Source organism: Acomys russatus, chromosome 12 (genome assembly GCF_903995435.1).
Source record: "Acomys russatus chromosome 12, mAcoRus1.1, whole genome shotgun sequence".
NCBI classification, from domain to species: Eukaryota; Metazoa; Chordata; class Mammalia; order Rodentia; family Muridae; genus Acomys; species Acomys russatus.
In genome coordinates, this window is record NC_067148.1 from 12,831,714 (window position 1) to 12,848,898 (window position 17,185).

The window sequence follows — 17,185 nt, forward strand, 5'->3', positions numbered from 1 at the left end:
AACTGCAGGATCTCCATGGCACAGGGCAACAACAGGATATCCAAGAGCAGTCCCAATGAGGATCCAATATGGATAGTGTAGCAAAAGCCAGACGCCTCTAACCCGGCCAATGAACATTTGCAAGTAAAGCTGTTTGTGCAAAAGTGTATACTATGTGAGACATTGTGATACATTGTGATACACTGTAGCTTCTATGGATACTTTTGTATTTGTATTTTTTGTTTTCTTTGAGGGGGGGGATTGCAAGGGTGGGGTAGATATGGAGGGATGGGGAGATGAATGGGATTGGGGTGCATGAAGTGAAATTCACAAAAAAAAATCAAAAAGTTAAAAAAAAGAAAAATGGTTATTGTGTATTAGCTTATTTATAATTTCATATAGCTAACTTCGGTGGCAGAAGCAAGAAAGTTTACTTATTTATTAGATACTTTTGTATAATAAGTCACAAGTTATGAGCTCAGTCCAGCTATGTAATGAGGTGTGTGTATATATGTTTGTGTGAGAGACGGGAGAGAGAAAAATTCTAACATAGTATGATTTTATTAACTGCTATAAAATATGGTTATTTTACTTCTATGTACTCTTGAGTAATCTAATAATCTAATTTCTATCTGTATTTAAGAATAGTAATAAAGGGGCTGGAGAGATGGCAGGGAGGATAAGAGCACTGGCTGCTCTTCCAGAGGTCCTGAGTTCAATTTCCAGCACCCACATGATGGCTCATGTTAAACGTCTTTTTTTTTTTTTTTTTGGCAGGGTTTCTCTGTATAGCCTTGACTGTCCTGGACTCAGTTTTGTAGAGTTTTGGTGTAACCATCTCTTAAGCTCTTTTGTACACATGAGGTTGAGTTATCACAAGGAAACTTTTTTTTTTTTTTTTTTTTTTTTTTAACAAATTGTGCTATGCTTAAAATATGCCTAAAATAAATTGTTGTTAGACTCTTAAAGTTTGAACCAACACCGGCTACAGGGTTGTGTTGAACCCGACTTCCTGGCTGGTTTTAGTGTTTTCAGAGACCCTCACAAAGGGGAAATGGATGCAAAGTCCCACTCAACTAAAAACCTATGTGCAATAGATACCTGATGATAAAGGGGAAACCACTGGGTATATCAGCCACACTCCAAGGCAGTCGCCATGCCCAGGAGGAGTAGTTGGCTAGGAGGAAAAAAAAAAAAAAAAAAAAAAGGATTCCATATGTGCATGTGCACACTTTTTTTGGTCTTTTTACTGATTTTCTTTTCTTTTCTTTTTTCTTTTTCTTTCTTTCCTTTCTTTCTTTCTTTCTTTTTTTTTTTTTTTTTTTTTTTTTTTTTTTGTTTGTTTGCTTTGATTTTTCAACTTTTTTCTTTTTCTTTTTTGAGAGTGAGTGAGAGAACCTGAAGTTGCATTGGTTGGGTGGGTGAGAGGATTTGGGAAGATTATGGAAGGAGAAAGTACCTCATAAGGTTGTCTCAAGGACAAAGTGTGAGGTTCTTTATAACCGTTTCTGGTCTGTGCCCTTTGGGCATTAGTGGTGTCGTTAGACCACACAATGAAGGGGGTGCTTTGGAAGGGCTGAATGAAACTTTGAAAAGTTGATGGGATTTGGCAGGTTGAGGTAGAGAAGAGGACAGAAACCAGGAGAAGGAGCAGACAGGAAAGATGCTCAGCAGGTTTTTAGAAACTTTGGGTGTAACTTTTAGCTGGAAGGGATGTACGCAGTAATGGGTGGTGAGCCATCAGACGGAGTCCAAACGTGGAGAGCTCTGAAGGCCCCACCCTTCTCTTTTAGCTAATTGTTATGTAAGATAGTTTTCCTTACTTTAATAGTGGGATCTTCCATTCTTTCTTTGTTACTTTTGTACACAGCATTAGATGTCTTGTTTTTCACCGAATTTTCTAGTGAAATATTTTAGATGAACTAAAATATAATTGTGTACAGAAGACAATGAATACCCAGTTTAAATAAAATGCTTTAAATATGTATATGAATACTCTTTGTTTTCCTTCTGGAGACAGGGTTTCTCTGTGTAGGCTTGGCTGTCCTGGACTTACTTTGTAGACCAGACTGGCCTCGAACTCATAGCGATCCACCTGTCTCTGCCTCCTAAGTGCTGAAATTATGAATACTCCTGATATGTGATATGTACCCTAAAACATTTCAAGCTAATAGTTAGACATGCATTCGTTTAAGTACATAATTGTGATGGGCTACCAACTGAAAGGAATTTTATGTTACTATTAAGATTGTATGTCCAAGAAGCCTGCTGACTTTGTCATCTCTATAGTTTTGGAAGCAGCTTGCCTGCACTTCCTGCTAACTTAGGTAATAGTTATTTCCTTCTCAAGGCTCTGATGAAGTTGAAGACTATAAATAGTTATAGTCTTACAATTAAGTTAAGCTATTTAGGATCTAAGAAGATGTTTTTAGATAAGTAGCTAGTAAGGATAGAAATGATTTAGGTACAGAACTCTGGGCTCACAAAGATAGGGTAGACACGAGAGTGCTTTATCCTAAGTTGCCAAACACAAATGGATTGTTATTATATTATAAATTGTAAATGTAATCACCACATGATATTTTTCATAATTTTTTCATATTTGTTCTTACTGTATATTTTATTGTTGTAAGAGAAAGAGCCTTTTTATTTAGACAAAAAGGAGGCATTGTTGGGGGGTTGGTCTGGTGCTGCTAATGTGTTTGTTAATTACTGGCTCCCTAAGATCTGGCTACGCCCCAGCTGAAGACAGTTTCATGTACAAGAAGTGATTCTATGTAACGTTGCTCCCCAGTTATCCCTGATTGGTTAATAAGGTTGCTGTCAGCCTGGGCTGGGCAGAGGAGAGGTAGGCGGAGCTAGAGTTCCTGGGCTTGTGGTCTCAGAAGGAGGCATGGGGACTAGGAAGAAAATGGAGAAAGAGAATGTGGCCCGACAGAGCAGATCCAGCAGAAACATGCCAATTTATTGACAAGTAACTTGAGGTGTAAAGCTAGGAGACAGAAAAATAGCTCAGAGGGTTGATATCTGCCCAGCCCCAGTGTTGTAGGTTTATAAAACAAATCATAGTCTTTCTGTGTCAGTTCTTTTGGGAGCAAATTAGGTTATAGAAAAACTGTGGCTTTATTAATTTAATGCTACAATTACATGTATAAATAAGAGCATGTATTAACTAATGCATTTGAACACTTGGTGCCCAGTTGGTTATGCTGTTTGGGAGGTGTGGCCTTGCTAGAGGAAGTGTGTCCCTGGAGGCAGGCTCCCAGGGTTCAAAGACTTATGCCACTCCCAGTTCGCTTCCTCTGCTTCTGCTGTTCTTTAAGATATGAGTGCTCATCTTCCTGTTTTTGCTTCCATGCCTTTGCTACACCATTATGGACTCTAACCTTTTGGACCTATGAACATAAATGCTCTCTTCTATAAGTTACCTTGGTCATAGCGTTCTATCACAGCAGTAAAAAAAAGTGACTAATACAGTAGGTATTGTCCACTTTATAGATGAGGAGGGCGAGGCACAGTGATATCAGCAGCCTGCCTAGCGTCACCCCACACTAGGGTATGAACTTAAGCTGTAAAGACAGTCATGCTGTGACCCATGAAACATGGGCTCTGCAGAGTGTTGTCGCCCGAACAATATCCACATAGCAAATGCTCATTGCTAATATTATATGGAAAAATCATGTAAGACATGAGATAATATGTCTAGTATTGTCTCATAGGGAAGCAAAAGGTCTGAAAGAAACGTTCTAAAGTGGACGAGGAACAGCAGGGCTGTGGCGGATGATGTCTCCCTTTTCCATTTTCTAAATGCTTAATACCTGTTCCATACATTTGAGGAGGTTGCCTCCGGTACTCAAGCCTCGGGGCTCCTTCCAGCTTCTGGCTTGCTTGTTTTAATTGCTGATAAAAACCCTCCCTTTCTTAGTTCCCCTGTGACACATATCCATCCTTCCTTCAGGAGCAGGGGACCCTGTCTAAAGTGCTCCTCTGATGAGGAGAGGGAGCACTCCCCCTCCCCCACCCCAACTCCAGTTCCATCCCAGCCCCCACCAACTCTTCCCGTTTCTGTGAATGAGCCATGGGTGGGGTCACTTGAGCCCTTCTCATCCGTAGCATTTGAAATCCCTTCTCCTCACAGAGTAAAGGAGTACATTTCCAATAGTAAGTGTATTTCTTATGCCACTTATTCTTGTTATAGTTGAGGTCAGTCTTGTAAAGTTGGCTAGGTAGTGAACCTTGCTGTACTCAAATCCCTCCCACCCCATTTCAATTCCAGTGCTTTATCTTGAAAAAAAAAAAAAAATCTACTGTTCCAGGAACCGAGAATCAAGCGTTCCACATGTGTGCTTTGTGGAGGACATTTCCTCGTCAAACTGTTAATGGTAGATGTGATGGCTAGCGTTCTAATTCTCACACATAATGGCTACATGAAAGGGGTAGCCAAATGGTGAACAAGAGACAGCCTTCTTGGATGGGAGCATTAAAGAGCAGAACCAGGCAGGCATGGAAGCCCATACATGGGCTCATAGCGCCCGGCACGCTAAGGCGGGAGGATCGCCACAAATTTGAGGCCAGACAGTGCCATGCCCATCCCTGGTGAAAAACGAAACAGGAGCAACATACCCAGATTCCCTACCCTTGGACTGTCATACGAGAAGGAAAATAGTGGCATCCAGGTCCAGAGGGAAAGAAAGGTGCTTCCTGCCGAGGCTGAACCCTGACTTCCCAGGAGAGCTGCAGCTTCAGAAAGTTGTCCTCTGGGCTCCACGCAGTGGCCTTCCTACACAGCATATGTGCACAGAATCAATACATGTAATTTTAGAAGACACAGAAAACATTGCCAAGCTGAAGGTAATTTCTCTCCCCGCCCCCCGCGTTATGGTCTCGAAATTATAATCGTCTGTATTTTGTGCCTCTGTGATAAGTTTTGAGTTAAATTTGTAAAAAGCTAAGATTGGTATGCAGATTTTTTTTCAGGCTTTTTGGCTTGTTCTGCACCACGAACTGAAAGAGCATTTTCCAATCGCATCCCTTTGATGCTTTTCAAAGGTCAGGTGGTTGCATTTGCAGGGTCTAGCCTGTGACCTTAGTTGTATTCTGTTGGTTCATTGACGAGTTAGTTCAGCCTCGTTGTCTCAGCTGCTGTATCTTTATATGAAGTCCTGATGTAAACAATGCCGGGGGATGGAGAATTTCAACTATAATGTGGTTTTTGTTTTGTCAACGATTGTTTGTTGTTGTTGTTGTTTTGTTTTGTTTTGTTTTTCTGTTACTGAGTCTCAGGCCTGGAACTTATGGCCTTTTGCCTCTGCTGCCTGTGTGCTTGGATTCCAGGCACAATCACTGGTTAATTTTAAGGGGTCTTCATTAAAAATAACTCTTAAAAAATGTCTGATGTCTTGGTATTTATCATAACACACATATGACATAATATCTGTTTTGTCTTTCATTCATGGGGCCATATTTAATATGATATTAAAGCCATTCACAGTTTTTCACTATTTAAACAAAGGGATAAATAAAACAAGCAAAAACCTCTTCTCTCCCTCCTTTCTCTCTCTCTCTCTCTCTCTCTCTCTCTCTCTCTCTCTCTCTCTCTCTCTCTCTCTCTCTCTCTTCCTTTTAACCAAATTGCCAGAATCTAGTAAGTAGGACTGAGAAGTCGTTTTGCATATTTGGACTCTGTGGATGACCGGCACTTTCTGTGTATAATGGTTACATTCACCTCAGTGGACCTTGCAGGCCAAGCTTAATAGAGCAGTTCTCATTTCAGTTTTTCCTTTCTTTTTTTTTTTTTCCTGACCCCAGTGCCTTTATCTCCCGGGTGCCAGGATTACAGGTGTGGACTGCCTGCCCAGTTATGACGGGCAGGCATGCTGCCAAACGAGGCCATCTTCAGTGTTAAGCTCTCTTTTTCCAAAATTTATTTTTATTAGCTTTTGTTTATTGTGCCAAGTATGAGCTTCCTCACGACACTTCTATGGATGTGTATAATGTCTTTCGAAGGTATCCACTCAGATGGATAGTCTCTCTCCCTTTCTTTGTCCAAGCCTCTAATTGTTACCCTATTTTTTTCATGCTCCCTCCTGCCTGAATTTCACATTTGAGAGCTGGGCTTTTGGAGTCTGGCATATATATATATATATATATATATATATATATATATATATATATATATATATATATATATACACACACACACACACACACACACACACACACACACACACACACACACATACATATATATATATATATATATATATATATATATATATATATATATAAACATGATGGTTTTCAATTCCATCCCTTTCCCAGCAAATGGCATAGTTTCATTCTTTATGTCTGAAGCAAACCACCACTATAGAATACTTCATATACTTGTTATTGACTGGTGGGCGCCTGGGCTGATTCCCAAACTTGGTTTTGTGGAGAGTGCTGAGGCCAAGGTGGGTGTGGAGTTTAGCTAATTAAGCTGAGTTTCATTCTTCTAGGTCTCTTCTCTGAAGTGGTATAGACAAATTATACAGTAATTCTATTTTTCACTCTTAAAACTGTTATGCACACGGCTGTGTTGTCTCCATGTACGTCAGCGTGCTGGGTGCACTTTGGGGGCCACAAGAAGGTGTTGGATTCCCCCAAGGACTTCCAGATGGTTGTGAGCCACCATGGGGGTGCGGGGCACTGAACCTGGGTCCTCTGGAAGAGCAGCCAGTTCACTTAACCACTGAGCCATCTCTCCTGCCCCTTAGTTTCAATGTTGAGGGGAAGAGAAGGCTTCCAAGCTGGCGGAACTGATTTCCACACCCATCAGTCACGTTTAAAGGTTCCTTTTCCCTCTCCGTAACCTTATATTTGTTGGCTTTTGTTTCCCTGTGATAGCCCTTCTGACTAAGATGAAAGAGACTGTCAATAGTTTGATTGGTTGACACTTCCCTGAAGGCTAAAGATGCTGAGCATGTTTTCATATATCCTTTGATCATTTGTTCATCTTCAGTTAGAAAGTGTCTGTTATTTGATTGGGTTGTCTGTTCTTGCTGATCAGTTTTTAAACTCCATTTTCTATGTTGGCTCTTAACTCCCTCTTGGATGAGCAGCTTGCAGGGATTTTTTTTTTTTTCTTTTCCGCACATAGTAAGTAGTCCCTTCGTTCTTCTCATTCTTCCTTTCGCTCTGCAGAAGGCTTTCAGTTTGATAAAATACCACAGAAAAAAATCTTTCTAGTTCTAGCTAGCATCTCCCAAGCTACAGGAGTTCTGCCGGGGAAGCTGTTGTCTATGCTTGCATCTTAAGGCCCCCACCCCCCCACCCAAGTTGTCCTTTACAGTTTCAAATGTTCAGGTCTTGCACTAAGATCTATTTTGAAGCATTTTTTTTTTAATAGAGTGAGAGATAGGGATCTAGTTTCATAATGTTACACAGTAGCTGTGTCTAGTTTTCCTAGCAACATGTGTTGAAACAGCTCTTTAATGTATATTTTTTGACACCACCATTCAAGAGTTAAGTGTCTCTGGCTTATTTCTGGTTCCTCTGTTTCATGAGGTTGTTCTTATATGGTTCTGTAGAAACAATTACAATGAGTTTTTCCCCCCCTGAGACAGGGTTTCTCTGTGTAGCCCTGGCTGTCCTGGACTTATTTTGTAGACCAGTCTGGCCTCGAGCTCACAGCCTCCTGAGTGCTGGGATTACAAGCATGTGACACCTGGCTGATTTTTGTCATCTTAATACAAATTTGAGCAGATCTGTGAAGAGGCATCCCAATTAAGAAAATGCCCCCATCAGATTGGCCTATAGACAAGTGTGCCAGGCATTTTCTTGGTTAATGACTGATGTGGGAGGGCCCAACTCACTGTGGGGAGCGCCATCCCTGGCCTGGTGGTCCTGGGTCATATCAGAACTAGAACAGAGCAAGCCTTTTGGAGCAAGCCAGTAAGCAGCACTCCTTCACGGCCTCTGCTTCCGTTTTTTTGCCTCCAGGTTCCTACCTGTGAGTTCCCGCCTTGGCTTCCCTGAGTGATTGTGTGTGACTTGAGCGTGGTAAGAAGAAATTAAACCCTTCCCTCCTCAAGTCGCTTTTGGTCATGGTGTATTATTACAGCAATAGAAACTCTAACTCAGATGATTAGTAAAGGCTCAAGAGCCCTCTGAACGATGCTGGGCCGCTGTGGTGAACAGCTGGGGTCTGCAGGGCTGAGGAGGGTACTCACGGAGTAGAATGGGGACACTCGGGCCAAGCTCACCAACACTGGGCCCTGATCTAGATGGCTATGTAGCTTTATCGTGAGAGAAACGTTGACTGGAGGGCGCGGCCAGCAGAGGAGCTGGGGAGCAGGGACCTGCCCACTCACATACTGCCACAGATTTCTTCTAGCGAGCCTCGAGCCCCACAGGGTGGCCTGTATGCACTGGCTACCCTACTACCGGAGCAGGGAAGGGCAAGTTAGTTCCTCTCTGCCTGGCTTTGCATTGTCCTTTCAGCGCCCTCTACAGGCAAAGCTTAAAACTGTGCCAGATGGCTAGGGTAGTTGGTCCTCTATAGCTGGGCTTGTCACCCCCTCCACCCCCCCCCCCCCCCCCCCCCCCCCCACCCTCCCACCCCCCCCACCCCCGTTACCCAGGAAGCAGCCTGGGCCCTAGGATAGTTAAGAATGGGGCCCAACAAACAAATCATAAACTTACCGAAAACACTGTGAATATTTGAGGGTGTTTTCTTTTTTGTAACTTGATTGTGTGATTTTTTTTCCCCCTTCAGAAAAAGGGTTTCTCTGTGTAGCCTTGGCTGTCCCGGATTCGCTCTGTAGACCAGGCTGGCCTTAAACTCACAGCGATCCTCCTGCTTCTGTCTCCCTAAGCACTGGGATTACAGGTGTGCGCCACTGTGCCTGGCAGATTGTGTGATTTTTAAGCATGAACTTTGTGGGATACGATGTTGAGTTACAATGTGAAAAACTTGGGCACACCTGTTGGCTATACTGTCATAAAACGAGGTCAAAGAAAAGTGACTTTGTACCAGAGGGCATATTGACCTTGATTTTTTTTCTTTTTCTTTTTAATTTATTTTTTTGTTTTGCTTTGTTTTTGACCTTGGTTTTTAAAAGAAATTTAAATTTCAGTTTTGTTTTTGTTTGTTTGTTTGAGACAGGGTTTCTCTGTGTAGCCTTGGCTGTCCTGGGACTTACTTTGTAGACCAGGCTGGCCTCGAACTCATAGCGATCCTCCTGCCTCTGCTGGGATTATTACAGGTGTGTGCAACCTCACCCTGCTTGATTTTTGTTTTTAAAGTAGAGTTCACGCTCCCTAGTGTTTCTTGGTCTTTTTGTTTGTTTGTTTTTCGAGACAGGAATTCCCCTGTGTAACCCTGATGGTCCTGGCACTCACTATGTAGACCAGGCTGCCTCTGCCTCCCAAGGGCTGGGATTAAAGGTGTGTGACCCCATCCCCCAGCTCTGACCTGGACTTGGTAGACGTTATTCTGTCCCTGTCCCCTCTCACAGACACATATGCACACATTTGTCTACACTTAAGTTCCCCTGGGTGCTAGCCGCTGCTTTAAGTATTTCACATGTGTCAACTAGGTTGGCTTTTCGTAACTCTCAAGTTATGAAACAAGTTTTCACTATGAGCGGTATTTTTCAAACAATAAAATAATTAATAAGGGGCAAAGCACCAAGTCAGGCAATAAAAAACAATTGCCTGACAGGTGTGTCTGAGCTTCCAAGGAAGCTGGGGTAGAAAAGGGCAGTCCCCACGGAGTGTCAGTGGCTGCGCAAATGGTTAGAGGAAGATGAATCACCTGCCCCGAGCAGTTGACTCCCAGCTGGCATTGTGTCTTGACTGGCCGGAAGCCTGGCTAAAAGCCAAGCTTCCTGCCTCCCTTCCTCGTCCTGGCAGCACCAGGAAGAAGCCAGCTCCTAGCTGGAGGGGGAGGGGGGCAATGAGTGTCTGTAGACACCAATTTGTGTGCACCTACTTTGCGTAAAACTATCTATGCAAACTTCACGTCCTGGGCTGACTAGTCTTTTTCCACGTGTGAAGACTGGGGCTCGGTGAAGCAAAGGAAGGTACCTGAGTTCTTCGTGACAGGCAGGGCCAAGATTTGACTTCAGATCTGTCTAGATCTGACTAGGGGCCAAGGTCATTTCACAGTTGTCACTTGGAGACAGGTTAGGAAGGCAGGGAGAGGGAGTCTTTGGGGGACCTGAGAAGGGAGGGGAGCCCCTCACCTTGGGATCCAGTTGAAGTTATGTGTCATCAAAGAAGCAAAGCCATGTGCTTCAGGCCCCTTTGTTATCCGACCTGCAAGCCGATAATTTTCTGGGACTCTCACTAGAAGCCCAGTTACTAGAACAAGACACATTCTAAACCCCTTGCACCACTCTTGTGGTTCCTGGCTTCACTGTACCGGATGTTAATTCTATCCAAGGCTTATCTGGAGACACCATGTAGTCTCACTAATTGAAATGGAGAGGAAAGATGAGACTGAGAAAAGGCTTCCTGGCCAAGAGGTCTTGCTGGGCAGGCAAGTGGCCTTAAGTCCAAGTTTCCTAGTGCCCCCCCCCCCCACACACATGGCCATACGCGCCTATAACCCCACCGCTGTGTGGCCCACTGGAGCTTTATGGCAAGCCAGCCTAGTTGGAATGCTAAGCATCATGTTCACCGAGGGACCATGTCTCACCTCTTCCACTGTGTGAACATCCAAACATCACTACTTCGTTTTTCCTTGATTTCATGTTTTGACCTGTGAATTATTTACAAGTGTGCTGTTTAGTTTTCAGATATTTAGAAGATTTTCTTTACATTTTTTCTGTGGTAGCAAACTCCTGGCCACTTACACCCAGATCACATCTTTGGCAGAATCATGGGTGTTTCTCATCCTTCCTTGGTTATTCTAGTTGTGAAATTTCATGTCATTTGTGATAAATGCCTAATAGTTCCACCAGGGGGCAGCAAGGCAGCGTAAACAGGGAGTGTTGTCCGGAAGACATTGCTAGAATGGGCTCAGGGGCATCTTTAAAAGAGGGAGAGGGAAACTGCAAAGGGGATTGGAATAAAAGCCAAAGGAAAAGTTGATGCAGGACTCTATACAGTGTTTATCTTACAGTATATTTTATCTTCTGGTTTTGTATATAAAGACTGGATTTTTCTGTGTATCCCTGGTTGGCTTGGAACCTACTCTATAGACCAGGCTGGCCTCGAACACAGAGATCTGCCTGCCTCTGCCTTCCAAGTGCTGGGATTAAAGGTGTGTGCCACCACCACCAAGCTATTTTATTCCCTTTTATCTACTGGTTTTTACACAAACACACAAGCAATATCTATGTATGAATAAAGAGATTGCTGTTGAATTCTATAGTCTCATTGGGGGCATTTAAAACATTTTGGGGAGATTTATTTTTACACATACGAGTGTTTTCTATGCAATATAGAGGTTCACCACATACATGCCTAGTTCCAGGAAGAGGTCGGAAGAGGGTATTGGGTCCCTTAGAACTGGAGTTATGAAGGTTATGAACTAATGTGTGTGTGCTGGGAATCAAAACCAGGTCTTCTGCAGTAGCAGCAAGTGTTCTAAACTACAGAGTCATCTCCCCAGCCATCTCCTCAAGTTAAACTTATTATCTTTTTGTTCGAGAATGTGTGTATGTGTGTGGGCCGTGTCATGGCACAGGTGTGAGGTCGGAAGGTAACTTTGGGGTCACTGCTTCCCTCCTTCCACCAATGTGGGTCCCTTGGATTAAACTCAGGCCATAGCAGCTAAACCACCTCGCTGGCCTGGTTTCAATATCCAATACATCTGTAGTCTGATGGGGGGAGGGCACACTTATCAATTTATTATAAAAGGTTTTAGAAGGGAAGAGAAGGACAGGATACAGGAGGCAAGGTGCAGAACTTCTGTGTGTGTGTGTGTGTGTGTGTGTGTGTGTGTGTGTGTGTGTGTGTGTGTGTATGTGCCAGAGGTCAGTATTGGGCATCTTCCTTTAATGCACTCCATTTGCTCTCTGAGCTGTCTCTTACTGAGCCTGGAGCTGATTGGTTGTTTAGAATGGTGGTCATTGTGAGCTCTGTGGATCCAGTTTTTTTCTTTCCTCTCCCAGCACTGGGGTTTCAAGTGTAGACAGCCACCTTGGCAGAAGATAAGAAAACCATTTTTATAAAATTGTGACTTTTTAAACCAAATTTGTCTTTTTTTTTTTTTTCATGTACAGGATTAACAAGCTGCTCAGGGTATATTCTGTAGCTGTGGCATTGATGATACCTGCTTCAGTCAATAAATACTGAAATGTCAAAACAAAAACAAAAAAAACAACAACAAAAAACAAACAAACAAACAAAAAAGTGTAGACAGCCACACCAAGCTTTGATGGGTGCTGGGGGAATCGGAGCTCAAGCCCTCCTACTTGCGTAGCAGAAACTTTATCTGCGGAACCATCTTCCCAGCCCCCAAAGGCTTTTAAAACACATGTTTTTAATCATATGAGTGAGGAGAGCCATGCTGGAAAAGGGTACAACGAGTCCAATTTGAACTGTGAGCTCCTGGAAGGAAAATCCAAGCGGTAGCCATTTTGGTATTTTGGTGACCTTGAAGTTGCACCCTGAAGGTTGCCAAGAAATGCTCCCACTCTCTTCTTGATAAAAGAGATTATTGGGTGGCCCTGGAGGTGGCTCAGATGGGATTATAATTCTTTCTTTTTTTGTTTGTTTGTTTGTTTTCAGATTGAGTTTCTCTATGCAGCTCTGGCTGTCCTGGAACTCCCTATGTAGACCAAGCTGGCCTCAAACTCACAGAGAACGTCTTCTTTGTGCCTCCTTGGTACTGGGATTAAAGGTGTGCACCTCTACACCGGCTGGGATTACAAGTTTATAAGGTAATATCAGGAACCACTTTTTAAAAATAATATGTATATGTTTGTACATGTGTGTACAAGTTGCATGTGCATGCACATGTGCTCACACAAGCGTGCACATGTGCATGTATATAGCTGGGAATTTTAAAAGGGCACTAAATAATTGTTGATGCTGGGACTGATGCTTCTCAGCTGGAGGAGAGTTTTCTACCAGATTTCTCAGTGAGGGCGGGGGATGAGGGCTGTATAAACCTTAGGGAGTGTGTAGGGGGTTTTGGTGTACATTATTGGCTGGTGCTGAGGTGCTGGGAATGCCTCTTGACATGAAAAGGAAGTCTAGGTGCTTGCTGGACATGTCCTTATAAGGAGAGAGGATGTTTAACCTGTAATTAGGCCAACAGGCTATGTGACTACCTCCCCCAATAAACAGAGCTGTTTCACTGAAAATTGTCTCTGGAGAAGGCTGTTTCTCCCACACTGATGCCGGCTGCGATCCTGACAAATCTCTGGCCTGGCTCAGCTGCACACCTGAAATGGTGCCTGAAATGGTGCCTGGGTATCCTGCGGGGAAAAGCAGGCCCAGGGTGGCATCAGAACAACTTAGATGACGAACCAGAAGCAAGGCCAATGATGGGTCAGTGGTGGGCGGGGCTGCAGCGTGAGCAGGATAGCAGTGTGAGCAGGACAGCGGTGTGAGCAGGACAGCGGTGTGAGCAGGACAGCGGTGTGAGCAGGACAGCAGTGTGAGCAGGACAGCGGTGTGAGCAGGACAGCTGTGTGAGCAAGATTGCAGTGTGAGCAGGACAGCAGTGTGAGCAGGATTGCAGTGTGAGCAGGACAGCAGTGTGAGCAGGATTGCAGTGTGAGCAGGATTGCAGTGTGAGCAGGATTGCAGTGTGAGCAGGATTGCAGTGTGAGCAGGACAGCAGTGTGAGCAGGATTGCAGTGTGAGCAGGATTGCAGTGTGAGCAGGACAGCAGTGTGAGCAGGATTGCAGTGTGAGCAGGACAGCAGTGTGAGCAGGATTGCAGTGTGAGCAGGATTGCAGTGTGAGCAGGACTGCACTGTGAGAAAGACAGCAGAGTGAGCAGGACAGGACAGCAGTGTGAACAGGACAGGACAGCAATGTGAACAGGACAGGACAGCAGTGTGAGCAGGGTAGCAATGTGAACAGGACAGGACAGCAGTGTGAGCAGGATAGGACAGCAATGTGAGCAAGACAGCAGTGTGAGCAAGACAACAGTGTGAGCAGGACAGGACAGCAGTGTAAGCAGATCTGCAGTGTGAGCAGGACAGCAGGGTGAGCAGGACAGCAGTGTGAGCAGAACTGCCTAGATATGCAGATTCTTGGCCGTCTATTTATTTTTTTTTTAAAGATTTATTTATTTTATTTATTGCATGTGAGTGCTTTATTTGCAGAAGAGGGTATCAGATCACATTTATACATGGTTGTGAGCCACCATGTGGTTGCTGGGAATTGAACTCAGGAGCTCTGGAAGAGCAGGTGGCACTCTTAACCACTGAGCCATCTCTCCAGCCACTTGGCCGTCTATTTAAACTGCAGTTTTACTTCAGGACCCCAGAAGATGGACTTGGGGGAACTTTGTGTCCCTTTCGTCCCTCTTCTCAGTGTGGCTGCACTGAGAAAATCTCCTTTTCATGCTTTCCACTCTTCATTTGTCTCTTTCAATTGGCTTATTAAGGACAGTTGTCCAAACCCGGCTAGGGAAACAGGCTGTGACCCCCCACTTCAGTAACAATAGCAGATCCTATCTTGAGAAGAAGAGGAGGAAGAGGAGGAGGAGGAGGAGGAAGAAGAAGAAGAAGAAGAAGAAAGAAGGAAAAAAGGTTTATTTTACTTTGCTGTGTCTTCGTCCTGGTCCCTGAGCATCCTGTATGTTGGGCTTACATGCTTTTGCTGGTGGCCACACCTCTTGCTTTCCTTCCCTTTTGAAGTTTTCACACCGTTAAAGCCAGGGCACCTTCTGGCCACAGGCAGTCCTGATGCCAGCTTCTGGTGCCACCACATTGGGAAGCTTCTTTATCCTGTGATGCTTCTGGCGACTCGGTGTCCTTCAGTGCCATCTGGCTCAGTGTTTGCCTATTGACCAACAAAGAGAAATTACTGAAACCCACTCTCACATTAGTGAGCCTCCATTCTTAGAGCACCTTGGAGGGACTTGGGACCCCATCTAGCTCCCTGTTCATGTGCCCTCCTTTCTTTCCGAAAGAGGAGGAGCCTACAACTATGTAGCCTTGTGAGGTCTTGTAGTTTTTGTCTACTTGTTTGTAGATAGGGCCTCACTACATAGCCCTGGCTGGCCTTGAACTTACTATCTAGACCAGGTTGGCACCAAACTCCCAGAGAGCCACCTGCTTCCATGGACCACCATGCCTGGCCAAATGAGTGATTTTAAGGCAGCACACAGATATTCCTGAGCCCTCCTGATACTGACATACTGTCATAGCACATCAGAGCCCAGGTGCTGCAAATGGGTAGGCATCTGCTATGGCTACAGCCGCAGTGCCACCCCAGGACCTGTTTGACCCAGGGTGCCAGAAGGTTCTGCAGAGGAGAGCAAGACCATGTTCCCCTTTGGCCTTAGGTGCAGATAGATCTGAGCAGATGAAGTCAGGCCCACTGAGTTTATCAGGTGTGGAGTAATGTAGGAAGGCTCCATGGTTGAGAGAGAAGGACTGAGGACTTCAGAGAACTAGTTAAATTAGCACCTCCCGTCCATGCTTCCTATCCGACTCTGATTTGTGGCGGAAGCAAGGATAGAAGTGGACCGAGCCTCTCTGTGTGTGTTAGACATTGCTTGTGTTCTGCTTTAGTATCCCCTTAGTTGTGAGCTTCTAGTGTCACCTGACACTTGCCCAGAACAGACGGCAAAGAACTCTGATGGTGCTTCACTATTGTTTTAAATAAAAATCTCAAATGTTCTATTTTACCAATAAAGACTCAAGAGCCAGATGCTCAGGTGAAAGCCTGTAGATCAGAGAGGCAGAGGAAGCACCCAGCTTCCTACTCAGCCGACGTCCCAATGGAAAAGGCCCCAAAGACTCACTAGCTCCACTGACAGCCCAGGAGGAAAAGACCAAAAAACAAAAACAAAACAAAACAACAACAAAAACAAACCCAAGGTCGAAGGCTTGTTAGCTCAAAGTCCAAAAAGCCAAAGGCCAAGGAGCTGAAGAGCTAAAGAGCTGAAATCCCAAGAGCTCTTTCTACTTCTACATGCTGTTTTAAATATCTCCCAACTCTTTAATCCCTGTCAGCTGGTTTCTTGCTCCGCCTCTTGACCTGAGGTTAACTTTATTAGATCCTGTGCACAGAAAACTCTTGGATTAAACCTGTATGCTATGGCTGAGCCACACCCTAATCACCTGTTTACAATAAAGAGAAAGTTCTTGGGTAAAGGTGTGTGTTAGGGTTCAACCACGGAAAACAAAAAACAGGTTTTTACAGTTCACGATCTCTGGGATCAAATATCCTGCAAGACTTCACGAAGGTCATCTTTGTAATTCCACCATTTGTATGGGATGGTGGTTCAGGGTGTTGCTTTATCACACCTAGTCTCTGGAAAGGTTTTGTTACATAGTGACATACTGCTAACCCTTGAGTGTTTTGCAGACTAAGAAAGCCATTGGAGAGACAACCATGTGCAATGGTGTTTATACCTACCTATAACGAAACTGGAGCTTGGTTAATTGAAAGGGGGAAAACAAAACAAAACAAAACAAAAACCCCAAAGTCACCCTACATGGGAAAAAGACACTCTCCGAGTCAGGCTGCAAAGAAGACTCTGAGAGCAGACCAGCTGCCTGGAAGTGTAATGCCCAAGTTGTGAAACCCTCAAAGACCACCAGAAATCAGTCAGATGCAAATCACACAAGTTCTCGTTTATTAGTCAAGCTCAGAGCCTGGACCATCAGCTCCCTCATGAGGAGGGAAGATGGTGGCCCTTAGTGCTCAGGGAACAGGGTTTATTAAAGGAAAAAACTTTAGGTGGGGTGGTGGTGGTGGTGGTGTTCCCAAGCTTTGCTATTACATGATAGGTTAGAGAGGTACAGGAAAGTTGTCCTTTAAGCTGATTGGCTGGGGGACCTGGGCCAGACTGCAGGGGGCAATTTTTCATTTGTTCTGGTCGCTGTGACCTGTAGCTCTGATTGGTTGGCCCTGGGTTGCTAGCTGTATGTTTGCAGCTCTCCCTGGAAACTCCGGGTGTGTGTGTCTATGTGTGTGTGTGTGTGTGTGTGTGTGTGTGTGTGTGTGTGTGTGTGTGTGTCTCAAGTGCTCAGACCCTGAACACAAAATGGCGTTGGTTTGATCTCTACAGAAGAGTTCAGCTGAA

General features: G+C 44.4%; 1 protein-coding gene across 2 annotated transcripts in view; it reads left to right on the forward strand.

The window, feature by feature from the left end:
* Cflar (CASP8 and FADD like apoptosis regulator) overlaps nt 1-14,599 on the forward strand; it is a 64,647-nt gene extending 50,048 nt beyond the window's left edge. Inside the window, exons 12-13 of one of the 2 annotated variants that reach the window (XR_007831473.1) lie at nt 12,700-12,851; nt 14,534-14,599. The gene's annotated coding sequence lies outside the window, so the exon portion shown is untranslated. Of the gene's footprint in view, nt 1-12,699; nt 13,054-14,533 lie in introns of those variants that run through there. The other variant, XM_051153858.1, reaches the window with a different exon arrangement.
* Nucleotides 14,600-17,185: the final 2,586 nt, after the last annotated feature.